This window comes from Octopus sinensis, linkage group LG15, assembly GCF_006345805.1.
Source record: "Octopus sinensis linkage group LG15, ASM634580v1, whole genome shotgun sequence".
Taxonomy (NCBI): Eukaryota; Metazoa; Mollusca; class Cephalopoda; order Octopoda; family Octopodidae; genus Octopus; species Octopus sinensis.
In genome coordinates this window covers 64,835,214-64,847,396 of record NC_043011.1, presented here as the reverse complement: position 1 = coordinate 64,847,396, position 12,183 = coordinate 64,835,214, and positions in this window count along the sequence as shown.

Here is a 12,183-nt window from a genome sequence, read left to right as displayed (position 1 = left end):
GGAGCTTGAAGAATCGGATTCTTCACGATGACATAGCACTCTGTAACTGAGATCCTCTCACACGTGAGTTTCTCAAAAAGGAAAAAAAAAAAGAAAATGATATCGCTTCTGCATTCTCCCTAATTGCCTGAGCTGGAACCTGCTGAATGTCATCTCTGCCCCAAAACGGAAATGCGGTTCAGAGGTCGCAGTTATTACACCGTTGTCGAGCTCCATAGCGAATCGCAAAAGGTCCTAGAATCGCAGAAGGCCCTCCAATCGCAGAAGGTCCTCGAATAGCAGAAGGTCCTCGAATCGCAGAAGGTCCTCGAATCGCAGAAGGTCCTCGAATCGCAGAAGGTCCTCGAATCGCAGAAGGTCCTCGAATCGCAGAAGGTCCTCGAATCGCAGAAGGTCCTCGAATCGCAGAAGGTCCTCGAATCGCAGAAGGTCCTCGAATTGCAGAAGGCCCTCCAATCGCAGAAGGTCCTAGAATCGCAGAAGGCCCTCCAATCGCAGAAGGTCCTCGAATTGCAGAAGGTCCTCGAATCGCAGAAGGTCCTCGAATCGCAGAAGGTCCTCGAATCGCAGAAGGTCCTCAAATCGCAGAAGGTCCTCGAATTGCAGAAGGCCCTCCAATCGCAGAAGGTCCTCGAATCGCAGAAGGTCCTCGAATTGCAGAAGGCCCTCGAATCGCAGAAGGTCCTCGAATCGCAGAAGGTCCTCAAATCGGAGAAGGTGCTCCAATCGCCGAAAGTCTTTGAATCGCTTCCGGAAAAGCATTTCCTGCCCGGATTCTAAAAGAATCACGAAGATTGGGACCGGTGTATATCTGCACTACTTCGAAAGAGATCATGTTGAAATTGAGGTAAATATTTATATTTTATTAAAAACAAGTAGTCTGGTAACCCTTTCATATTGAAGTGGTATTAAAATTTAATCGATTTAAGGATTATGTCAAGCTACTAATAAGACCTTTTGCATAAAAAAGTCAAATTGTAAAGAAAGTTTCTATTGAAGCGAAGAAGTGAATATGGTATTACTTGACGTTATAATAAAAATTAAATTTCGGAGTTCTTTATATACTTACATTTTTTATATAATGAAGATAAGAGATTATACAATGCAAAACTATCAAAAATATGTGTTAAATCTTTATTAAATCTTTCAACATATGTTCGAATTCCATTAAAATATGGTTGATACAAGAACTGCCAATAACATGCTGTTTAAATTTACAATGCAGACCGTTGACTCATCGTGGGGCTTGTTATCTGTAATATTCAAGTAAAAAATGTGTTTACGTGGTACTCATTTTTAATTTGTGGATTAATTTAATTAATAACGTTGACAGTTACTAGAAATTTACATAAAGTGAGAGAGATGTTCTCGACCAATAATGCAAATACAGTTTCCTTTCTTCAGAGCTAAGCGTGTAACCTGATTAAAAGTCACCTGTACAGGTGAGTTCATTAAATAGACTTAATGAACTGCAGCAATTGGTTGCCTCTTACCTTATCAACGGAAAAAAAATAGATGAAACTCTGTTTAGAAATTAAACAGCAATCATGATAAACCTGAAGAAAATATTCTCAGTGTATTCTGGATTATAATCCTCTTCCTCCTACTTCTGCTTCATATTTTCCTTCTTCTTTTTCGTTTTCTTTTTCTCCTTCTGCCACTGCTGCTACTGCTACAACAACAACAACAACAACAACAACAACCACTACTACTACTACTACTACTACTACTACTACTGCTGCTGCTTTTGATGCTGCTGCAACTAATACTACTATTTTTTCTCACAATTATAAAAGTAATATTAAAACAACAACAATAACAACAACAACAAGAACAACAATAATAATCATAATAATAATAATAATGATAATAATAATAATTAGTTGAAGTTGTATATAATACCGCGGCTCCTGCATAATTACCTTATGGTCCAGCAAATGTAGGTACTTCTTTGAATTTCATTTTGCTACAACTTTTTTAATAATAAAATAAATTATTTCACTCACCAGAGCACTTTTTTGTAAGCTCTTTGCGCATGGCTCTTCTGCAAACAGAATCTACGTGACTAAAACAGGTTTCATACAACCCTAGACGTCTGTAAGATAAAAACATATCAAGTATTACCAATTATAGAGAGAAGGCAATGGTCAATATAGTTTCTTTTTTTTTATATCTGAATTTGTAAGCATAGAATTCAAAACTACTCTTGTCATCGTGGAGGCAAATTGCCCAGTGGTAAGGGCAGCGCACTCGCGGTTGTAGGATCGCGGTTTCGATTCCCAGACCGGGCGTTGCGAATGTTTATTGAGCGAAAACGCTTACAGCTACATGAGGTTCCGGCAGGAGTGGTGCCACCCCCTGCTGTAATTTTTCGCCACAACTTTTCTCACTCTTTCTTCCTGTTTATGTTGTACCCATATTTCAAAGGACCGGCCTTGTCACATTCTTTATCACACTGAATCACCCCGAGAAATACGTGAAGGATACACGTCTGTGGAGTGCTCAGCCACTTGCACGTTAATTTCATGAGCAGGCTGTTCCGTTGATCGGATCAACTGGAACACAGGTCGTCGTAACCTACGGAGTGCCTCTATACTTGTCTTCAAGATCTACCTCCCGGTTTTTAGTATAAGAAACATTGGTTTCAAATTTATATAGTCCTTGTGCAACACTGGTAGATAGTTTGTCGACCCTGACAAGATGGAATCCAAAATCGAACTCAGCTGAATGGGAAGCTAAGAACGTAAAGACGGGCAAAATATCGCTAAGGATTTTGCATTTTGTATTTACGATTCTCCAAGCCCACCGCCTTACAATATTTGAAGTATTGATTTCAAATTTTGGTACCAGACCAAATTATTGCTTTTTCTTTGTATCTTTTTTGTTGGTGTGTTGGTAGCCGATTACCTTGACCCTAGGTCTCAACTGGTACGTAACTTATTGACATCGGAATGGAGAAGCCGATCTCGGCGCCATTTCAATACGGAACATAAAGACGGATAAAATGCCACTAAGCATTTGGTGTGGCGTGCTAACAATTCGGTCGGCTCATCTCCTTACAATATCAGAAATATTGGGTTGTCCAGAAAGTTCGTGCCGATTTATAGTAGCTTACATTTCGACTTGTTTTAGAACATGGTTGTGTGCATAAAATAGGATTTGACTACACCTCCATTTAGAGCACTGTTTCAGGTATATTTTCTTGGAAGAAGTTTTATATTCCTATAACCTGCGTTAATTCTGTAACCCTTTAAAATGGAAGGTAAGAAAGTTCATTTCTGGCAGTTGAGGCTTTGAGAACCAGACAAGAATTGCTACAGCTCGGCTGGGATGTGTTACCCCAACCTCCATATTCACCAGATATTGCTCCTTCGTATTTCCACTTATTCAGGTCTCTGCAGAATAGTCTTACTGGTAAAAATTTCAATTCATTGGATGACGGAAGAAGATACCTTGATGAATTCTTTGCCGCGAAACCACCTCAATTCTGGGAAGAGGGTATTTTCAAGCTAAAGTAAAGATGGAGACGCATTGTGCAAGAAAATGTTTTATATTTAGTAGATTAAAAATGTAATTGCCCTTTTGCTTCACTGTAAAAATCCGCGCAAACTTTCCTGACAAGCCATAGTTAAAATTCTGTGGGCGCTTCCCTTCTATCAGAATATCATAGTTGTATTAATGTGGTGGAATTAACGTTAATTAGAAATACAAAGACATTTATCTAAATAATAGTTGACAAAAGTAACACGCAAACCTATGATAGAAATTATTTGAATTCTTCTTAATCAGGCGAAATCCTAACGTATGAATGGGTGTTGAATCAAAGGGACGAGTAATTTATCTTTCAATTCCGGTCTTAAATACTTACAGTCCTTTAAAATGTTTTAGTCCGAAGGCCGCGGCCATGCTGGGGCACCACGAGCAAATGCTATAATATTTTGTTTCGGGAATAGATTGATGGAAAATTTAACCACCTGGTGGCGGAACACATTTTTTTGTTCCTCTGTGTGTAATACATTACAAACAATTGATTTTGTGAAACGAAGTTGCAAATATGAACGATAGTCCTAAAAAAGAAATACAAATATTAGTACCAAAAGGAGAAAAAAATACCTGCAGAAATGAATGTCTGGAATCTTTACAGGATAAGTTAGCAGAGCATATTTGCAATGTTTCTCGGCCGCTGTCATGCAGACTTTGGAGGCTGTGGCATCTACAATTTTAAGAATTACATATTATTCAACTAAATTTATTTACTAATTCATTGGTAACGCAGTAATAATTATTTACATTATTTACATTTGACGGATATTTGTCCTCATCTTGTTTGGAATCCTTATTTATACGATCGTCCGTTGCTACATTTATGGTTTAATATTCATTTTTACGATATCTTGCCGAATTTCCTTTGTAAATTTAACGGAATGTATATATTGTACGTGTTCTGAGCATATAGCCAGTGGATATATTAGCTCTATTCCTTCCAAAGTATTGACTTCTATGTTAGATTTCATATATCTGGCATGTGGCGTTGAGGAGGGACATTAAAAACCGATACCTTTTATATCAAATCGCAGAATGTAGAAAAAGTTTATGAAAAATATAACACATTTACAAGAATAAAAATGATCTAATAATAAAAAGGTATTGAAACTCTTCTGGTAGGTAAGCGTCTAAAATTAAAACATTCAAAGTGACCACAATTTAAGATACTTCAATCCAGTAATAATAACATATATATACATATAAATATATGCATATACATATACGTATACATAGGTACAGGCATAAACATGCAATTACATATCAACTGAACCACAAAAGTGATACCACAAACGTACGAAATAGAGAAACGGTTCTTTCCTAATGACAAATCGCCATATCCTTAAACATGTTTGACGTCACGTGATAATACAGTGTCTTGGATAAAAAAAATGACCTCAGTATCTCGTGTGACCACTGTTAGCGTTGATTACCAGCAGGCAACCTCTGTACACTAAATGCACAAAAACGATTGATGTAGTTCATTGGGATAACAGCCCAGACCCTGTTAAAATTTCAGTGATTTGTACCGTAGTTGCCGGCGTTGGACGGATGTCATTTAGCCTTCATTGGATTTCGCCCCACAGGTGTTTTATGTGGTTCACGTCCAGACATAGGACAGGCCATGGTAGTGCCTGGAAATTATGCTGTTGGAGGAGGTATGTTATCAGCCTAGCAGTAGGGGCACGGGCGTTGTCCTATTGGAACGCGTGTTTCCCATGATTGGCAAATTATGGCAAAATGTGAGGTCTTAAAATTTGGTCAATCTAGCAAGCAACAGCTATTCAATTGCCCCGTCCTTGGCCGATGTCTTGGAAGGCCACCGGTCAAAGTTTCTGGTTGAGTTGAATCCAGTCACATACCATGATACTCTATCCTGCCCACGAGTCTCTCGCCACCACACAGCCATCGCCATGACAATCACTCCTTCTCCAAATACTAGCACTGCCATCTGCCACAGAAAGGCAACATCGACTTTCGTCAGAAAAGACTGTCTGAGATTACTCAAGGGCGAAGATCGCCAGTTCAGACGTGTTGAAACGGACTGCAGGCGTACCCGCTGGTGATGATCTAGGGCGATGGGGCCACTATTAGGACGTCAAACTGCCTGTGCACAAATGGTTCTGTGGTGAGTCATTAGGGCCGGCCCAGCTGATTCATTTACCCTCCAGAATTGGACCTACAAGTGGTGTCGGTGTAGGTGGCGTTCTTTACGGGCCGACGAAACTCAGGGTGGGCCACTGCGTGCACATTTATCTTTGAAGTTTGGGGCATTGTATCCCTCCTCCAGAGCTCAATATTTCGAATGATGAAGTTCAAGTCACTAGTAATGATCCAAGTACATTGACTACTCTGGAGATATGCGAAGGCTTTCCCGAGCTGATGTATATATATATATATATATATATATTATATATATATATATATATATATATATATATATATATATATATATATATATATGTATAGGTGTGTGTGTGTGTGTGCGGTGAATGTGTGCATGTATATGTATATATATATATGTGACCACTCCCCTAAGAACAATAGCTTGTGCCCTGTTTATCACCTAAATACCAACTTACCCCCAAAACGCCCCCCACCACACAATCCCATTAAATCTGCCTAAATGTATAAATACCAGACCTTATTTTGACAGCCAGCTTTCTGACGATTTCATCTGAATGAAACAGTTCTAGTACTGTAGAAGCTCCTTCTATAAAATAAATTACTTTACTCTGCTATGTATATATATATATATATATATATATATATATTATATATATGAATGTATAAAATACATATATCTACATATGTACATACAACCATACATGCATACATACATACATACATACATACATACATACGTATGTGTGTGTTAAATATAATGTGTCAAAATGAGACAAGGCCAAGGGTGTGTGGAATTTTCAAACATACAAACGGATATTCAATCAATTCATTTAAACATGTAAACATTAACAAGAGAACGCGTACAAAGAAAACATTGTTTCGCGCATAGCTCTTCGTCTGGAAGGAGAAAGTGAAATGTCCAAAGAAGAAAAAAAATCGCTAACGTCACCTGTCTATCTATGTATATATCTATCTAGATATACATACATAGAGTCATGCATACTATGTGTGTGTGTGTGTGTACATACACACCTACATACATATATGCATGCAATCAAGCATACAAACATATATAAACACATGTATGCATTTGCATGCGCCTGCTTCTACCTGGTGTCTGTGAACCGTCATTTATGAGCGCTGTTTTATGAAGTAACACCTTACCGCAAATTACAGATAATATGAATAGAATTCTTTTCATTGTAGATTAGTTCTTTTCGTCAGCTTTCTACATACGTGGTGTTGCTCTATGTACTACGCAGGAGTTTGTCTTTAGGCTTGAAAAACATGTAACAGATGTTCGTTTCATTATAACCTAGCAACAACTATTCTACCGTTATTTATTACGTGGTATTATATTATGATTGAAATTGTATTTTAACTTGCCACGAATTAAACGTGTCGATATTTAGAAGTAAATCTTCACACACATGTAGCGCTGATTTTTTTGGTTTTTGTTTTCTTTGCACTTTGTGTGTGAACATGCCCTTGTTGGCCAGTGCTATGTTTCCGGGTTCAGTCCCACTTTGCATTTAGGGTTCGTGTTTGCTACGTTAGAATCAGCACGACCAAACTTTTCTGAGTGCATTTTGGTAAACAGAATCGAAAAAAGACCTTCATATACATATTCATAGATATATATCCATATGTGTGTGTACGTGTGTGTGTGCATATATATATTTTTTTCTAGCTTCAGCTCAGTGCTGCGGCCATGCTGATGCACCGCCGTTGTCTGTGGGGCTTTTAGGTGTTTTCACTCAATAAACGCACACAACGCCCGGTCTGAGAATCGACCCCGCGGTCCTCTGACCGCGAGTACAATGCCCTAACCACTGGGCCATATACACACACACATGCATGCATATATATGTGTGTGTGTACTTATATATATATGTGTGTGTTGACTTGGATAAGTAACATACAGCTAGGAATAGCTTTGTACAAATAGAATTGGACGACCGCTCTTTAGTTTGGTGCCATATGGCGTCTGCAGCCTACTTTAAAATAAGTTTTGTTTTACCTTATTAACGCAATGATACTTAAGTCATTAACGGTTTTGTCCAGAAAATATTCCGGAAAATGTCGCGAAGGCAGAATTCCTTCAAGTACTACGATTAAGAATGCCGCTAATATTATCCCTGGACCATTGGGTTAAACATCATCCTACACTTTGTGGTACACTGCAGCATTTTGGTTGTTGAAATATACATATGAAATCACACATAGCCACATTAGCAGGTTCAACCGCTTTCATATACGAGTCTAATATTAACTGAATTATTGCTGCCAGTCTCATTTTAAAAATGATAATATCGTGTGACCATGAGTAGCCACAGATAACAATAAAGTTAAATCTCTTGTAGAGGATGGAGGTGAGTTATATTTCTTTTTCCAATGATAACAACATCAAGAACTAGATGCATGAATAAGCGATAAATACATGTAAATACGTAACCACTAGATATAATGTAATTGCTAACCTAGAAGAACACATTGGTTATGTGTCATGCAGCGATAATGGTAAGCGAAATTAGAGAGGAATATTTGGGATATATTATATTAGAATTACTGGATTTAAGAGAAAGTTACCCTGAAATGAATCTGCGATGTACGAGACGTATAGCAATTCAAGTGGAACAGGAGCCAATATATCGATGTTAATAGATGTGTCAAGCAGGACAGAGAAAAACCGGTGCTAAGTAGAAATGTAGGTATTATAGAATTTACACTCGGTATTGGATGTGAGTGTATGTATATATGTGTGTGGATGAATATATATATGAATGTGTATGTCGGGATGTCTACTTTTGTGTTAGCTTCTTCGTCATGGTCAAAAGAAACGTTTCCCTCTGAATGACATCAGTAAGAAATGTAGCGAGTTTCTAACAATTTTGCATACGTACAGCCGCATTATCGACTCCATACTCTACAAAAGTATCCAACAGTCTTTGGTCCACTTACACATTTTATTAGAGAAAAGACTAAAGTACAGAATACTCAAAATTTGCTGTTGCTTATTTTTATACGTACCTGATGGAGAAATATTTCATTTCCTCTAATGCTGTGGTAAAGTTTCAAGGTCTCTTGTTACTATCACTGTTGTTATTAAAACCAAGAAACAGTTCGCAAAATCATCACAAGAATGGGTAGTATTACTGTGAACGTCATTCAATAATCTGTTGTGTCTGGGGAAAGTCATTTTCTTTTTGTGCCTTCTTATGTAAAACACTCACTGCTAAAATTTCTACTTATTTCTTATTTTTATTGTCCTTAAATTTTCGTTGCGTCTTGCAATCTTTTCAATAGTTTTGACTCATTTAATATTACTGCGAAAAACTTAATCCAAATTCTAAATGAAATTAATAATAGGAACGCCTTTCACTTTTTAGTTGTTTCATTCATTAGGTTGTTGTCATCCGGAGGCACCAACTTGAAGAGTTTTAGTCGATCGAATATCTCCCAGTGTATTGTATTTTTTGTCTTTAAACTTGGTGTTTATGATATCCTTAGCTTTCACTTGACTGCTGGGTTTTGCGTTCGTAAATGCACGAACACTGATTGTTATGTGGTGGCAAGCGTAAAAAATGCACACATATGCACACAAAAATACACACACACATTCAAACAAACACACACATTCAAACACTCACACGTATACATATTGTCACTCAGATATAATCGATTGATAACTAATGAACAACAAATATCTGTATCCTGGAATCGATAGTGATTGCACAGATTGGTGTTTTGAAAAGATTTTAACGTTCCAGGAAATTTTATCTTAGTTAACCACGCTACCTTAAATGCTTAGCACTTGAAATAATGGAAACATTTTAACTACGGTCTGCCGGTGGACATCAATTAAACTTCTTGGCTTTTAATCAAGAGTTATAGCTTAATAAGGTCTGTCAAGTGTTGCCACTCTTAGATATTTTCATTGAAAATTGGTACGTATATATATATATAATATATATATATATGCACTTGTATATACGTGCCTGTAAACATACATGCATACAAATACACATGTGCGTGTGTGTTTGTGTAGTTTCGAAGATGTGGGGATGGGAAGTGGTCAGTGCTAGTGTGTGCGTCGTGGTGTGATGTGATGTGATGCGTTGTGTGGTATCGTGGGTTATGGTGTAGCCTGCGTAGACGGAGAAATTGGAAATAGGGGACGAAAAGCTCGGTGCGTTTAGTGTGAGAGGAAGGGAAGTTGATGTGTGAGTGTGAGTCTGTGTTTGATGTAGATGGAGGTTGTGTGAGTGGAGTAATGAATGCTCATTGAAATGTCAAGGGGACAGAGGTGTCAGAGATAGTGCAGTGGATGTGGAGGGTAGGATGGAAAGATTTGATAAAAAAGTGGAAGGAGTCTAAATGCTCGCGGAAGAGTGAATTCGTACCGATACAGTCGTCAATATAACGGCCGTTTAGTTCGGGAGTTTGGCCAGTGAAACTTGAGCATATTTGGGCCTCAACCTAACCAACGAACAGGTTCGAATAATTGGGGTCCATTCTCATTCCAATGTCCACTACCGAGCTGCTGGTAGAAATTACCAGCGAACGAGAAGCGGTTGAGAGGGAGGACAAGTTCGGCCAGACGAACGAGTGTGGATGTTTCGGGTTAGGTGTTGTGTTGAAGGTCAAGGAAATTTTGGAGTGCATGCAGCTCTACGTGGTGAGGGATCACTGTGTATAGGCCCTGGAAGTTGAGAGTTAAGAGAAGTTTAGAGGGGCCAGGAGGGAAGCAGAAAGAGTTGAACAAATGAAGTGCGTGGTTGTTGTCATGGATGTGAGAGGGGAGGGATGCCCCCAGGGAGGCAATGATATGGTCAAGTTATTTGGAGATGAGTTCTGCCGAAATGTTGCAGGTGGAGACAAATGGTCGGCCAGGGTTGTTAGGTTTATGGGTTTTGGGGAGGAAGAAATTTGTGGTTGGCGAGAGTTGCGGAAAATGAGGTTAGAGGCGACGAGAGGAGGAGATGAGGTCATGGATACTGGAGGACAAAGCCTGTTTGGGGTCAGAGGGCAGAAGGAAGTAGAAGGAGGTGTCTTGAATTTCGTGGAGACCTTTCGCCTTGTATAGGTCCGCGCGCCACACCACTACGGCCTGTTTTATGATGATGTCGGTGTGGCGTTGGACACACCGAAGGGCCGAGAGTTCGGCTGGAGAGATGTTCAGATTACAGGGACGCCTGTAAAAATTGAAACCAGTCAACAGCTCGCTGGCAAGTGCCCACAAAACCTCGACTGGAACTGGCCGAAAGATGGTCGGTTTCTCAGGTCGGTGAAGCAGTTCTGCTTATTAGTTGCAAGTGGAGTGTCGCAGAAAAGCGATCACAACCTAACACGGCGCACATATTCTGTGGATATCGGCACGAGGCCGAAATTCGTTGCTGGATGTAGTGAGGGGGATGAAGCGCAGACCCCTCTCTGACGATTGATATCTGTGTTTCATATCACCTTTTATATTTCAGCGGTGGAAGTCATGTTAATTAGAAATACAAAGAGGTTTACCCAAGGAAGAACTGAGAATAGGAATATATGAGCGAATGATTGAAATTATTTGTATTTTTATGAATGAAACAAAATCGCTTTGCATTATTTCGTGTTGAATCAGAGATTAATACGTCTTGAGATCAATAGTCTGTCATTCATTTTCGGTCTACGAACGAAACCGATGTTATTTTGTTTTGGGCGTTGATAGATTGATGTAAATTCTTCTTGATCAGAGATGGAATACATTTTGTTGAATATAATTCAAACTCACAACACATAGATTGCTCCTCAGCCAGTAATATTTTACGAACAAGTGATTATTAGAAATGCATTAGCAAATGTTATTGTTGGTAGTATTAATGATAGACGTAAAAGAAGAATATATACTTGCAGAGATGAATATCTGGGCTCTGAAAAGGATAATTTTGCAGAGCATGTTTGCATTATTCCGCGGCTACTTTGTAACAAACTTTGGATCCTGCAGCGCCTAGAATTTTAAAAATTACATATTTTTCTCTTTAAATTATTTCCTAATTCATTGGTTTCACAGAAATAAAGCATATAAAGTAAAACATTTCTTTGCAACGAGGGTATGAATTCTTCACTTGAAAATGTAAGTAGATTTTAATAACAAGTATCGGATTATCACATTTTCATTTTGTTTTTCTGTGTGTGCGTATACTTGTCGATCATAAACTACACAATTTTGTTGCTTTTAATTAAAGATTATTGCATCACCTAGAAAATCTAGAATATATGGGATCAGTAATTCAACGATCGTTCGTTTCTAAATTTATGTTTCATCAATTTTTATCACGATATCTTGCCGATTTTTCGTCGCAAATTTAACGGAATGGGATTAATTGACGTGTGGTTAGTATATAGTCAGTGATTATACCAGTTCTTCCCCTTCGAAAATATTGATTGCTAAGATATATTTTATATAACAGGCATGTGGAATTGAGAATGGACATTGATAAACGGGAATATTTATAACAAATTCCATAATGTAAA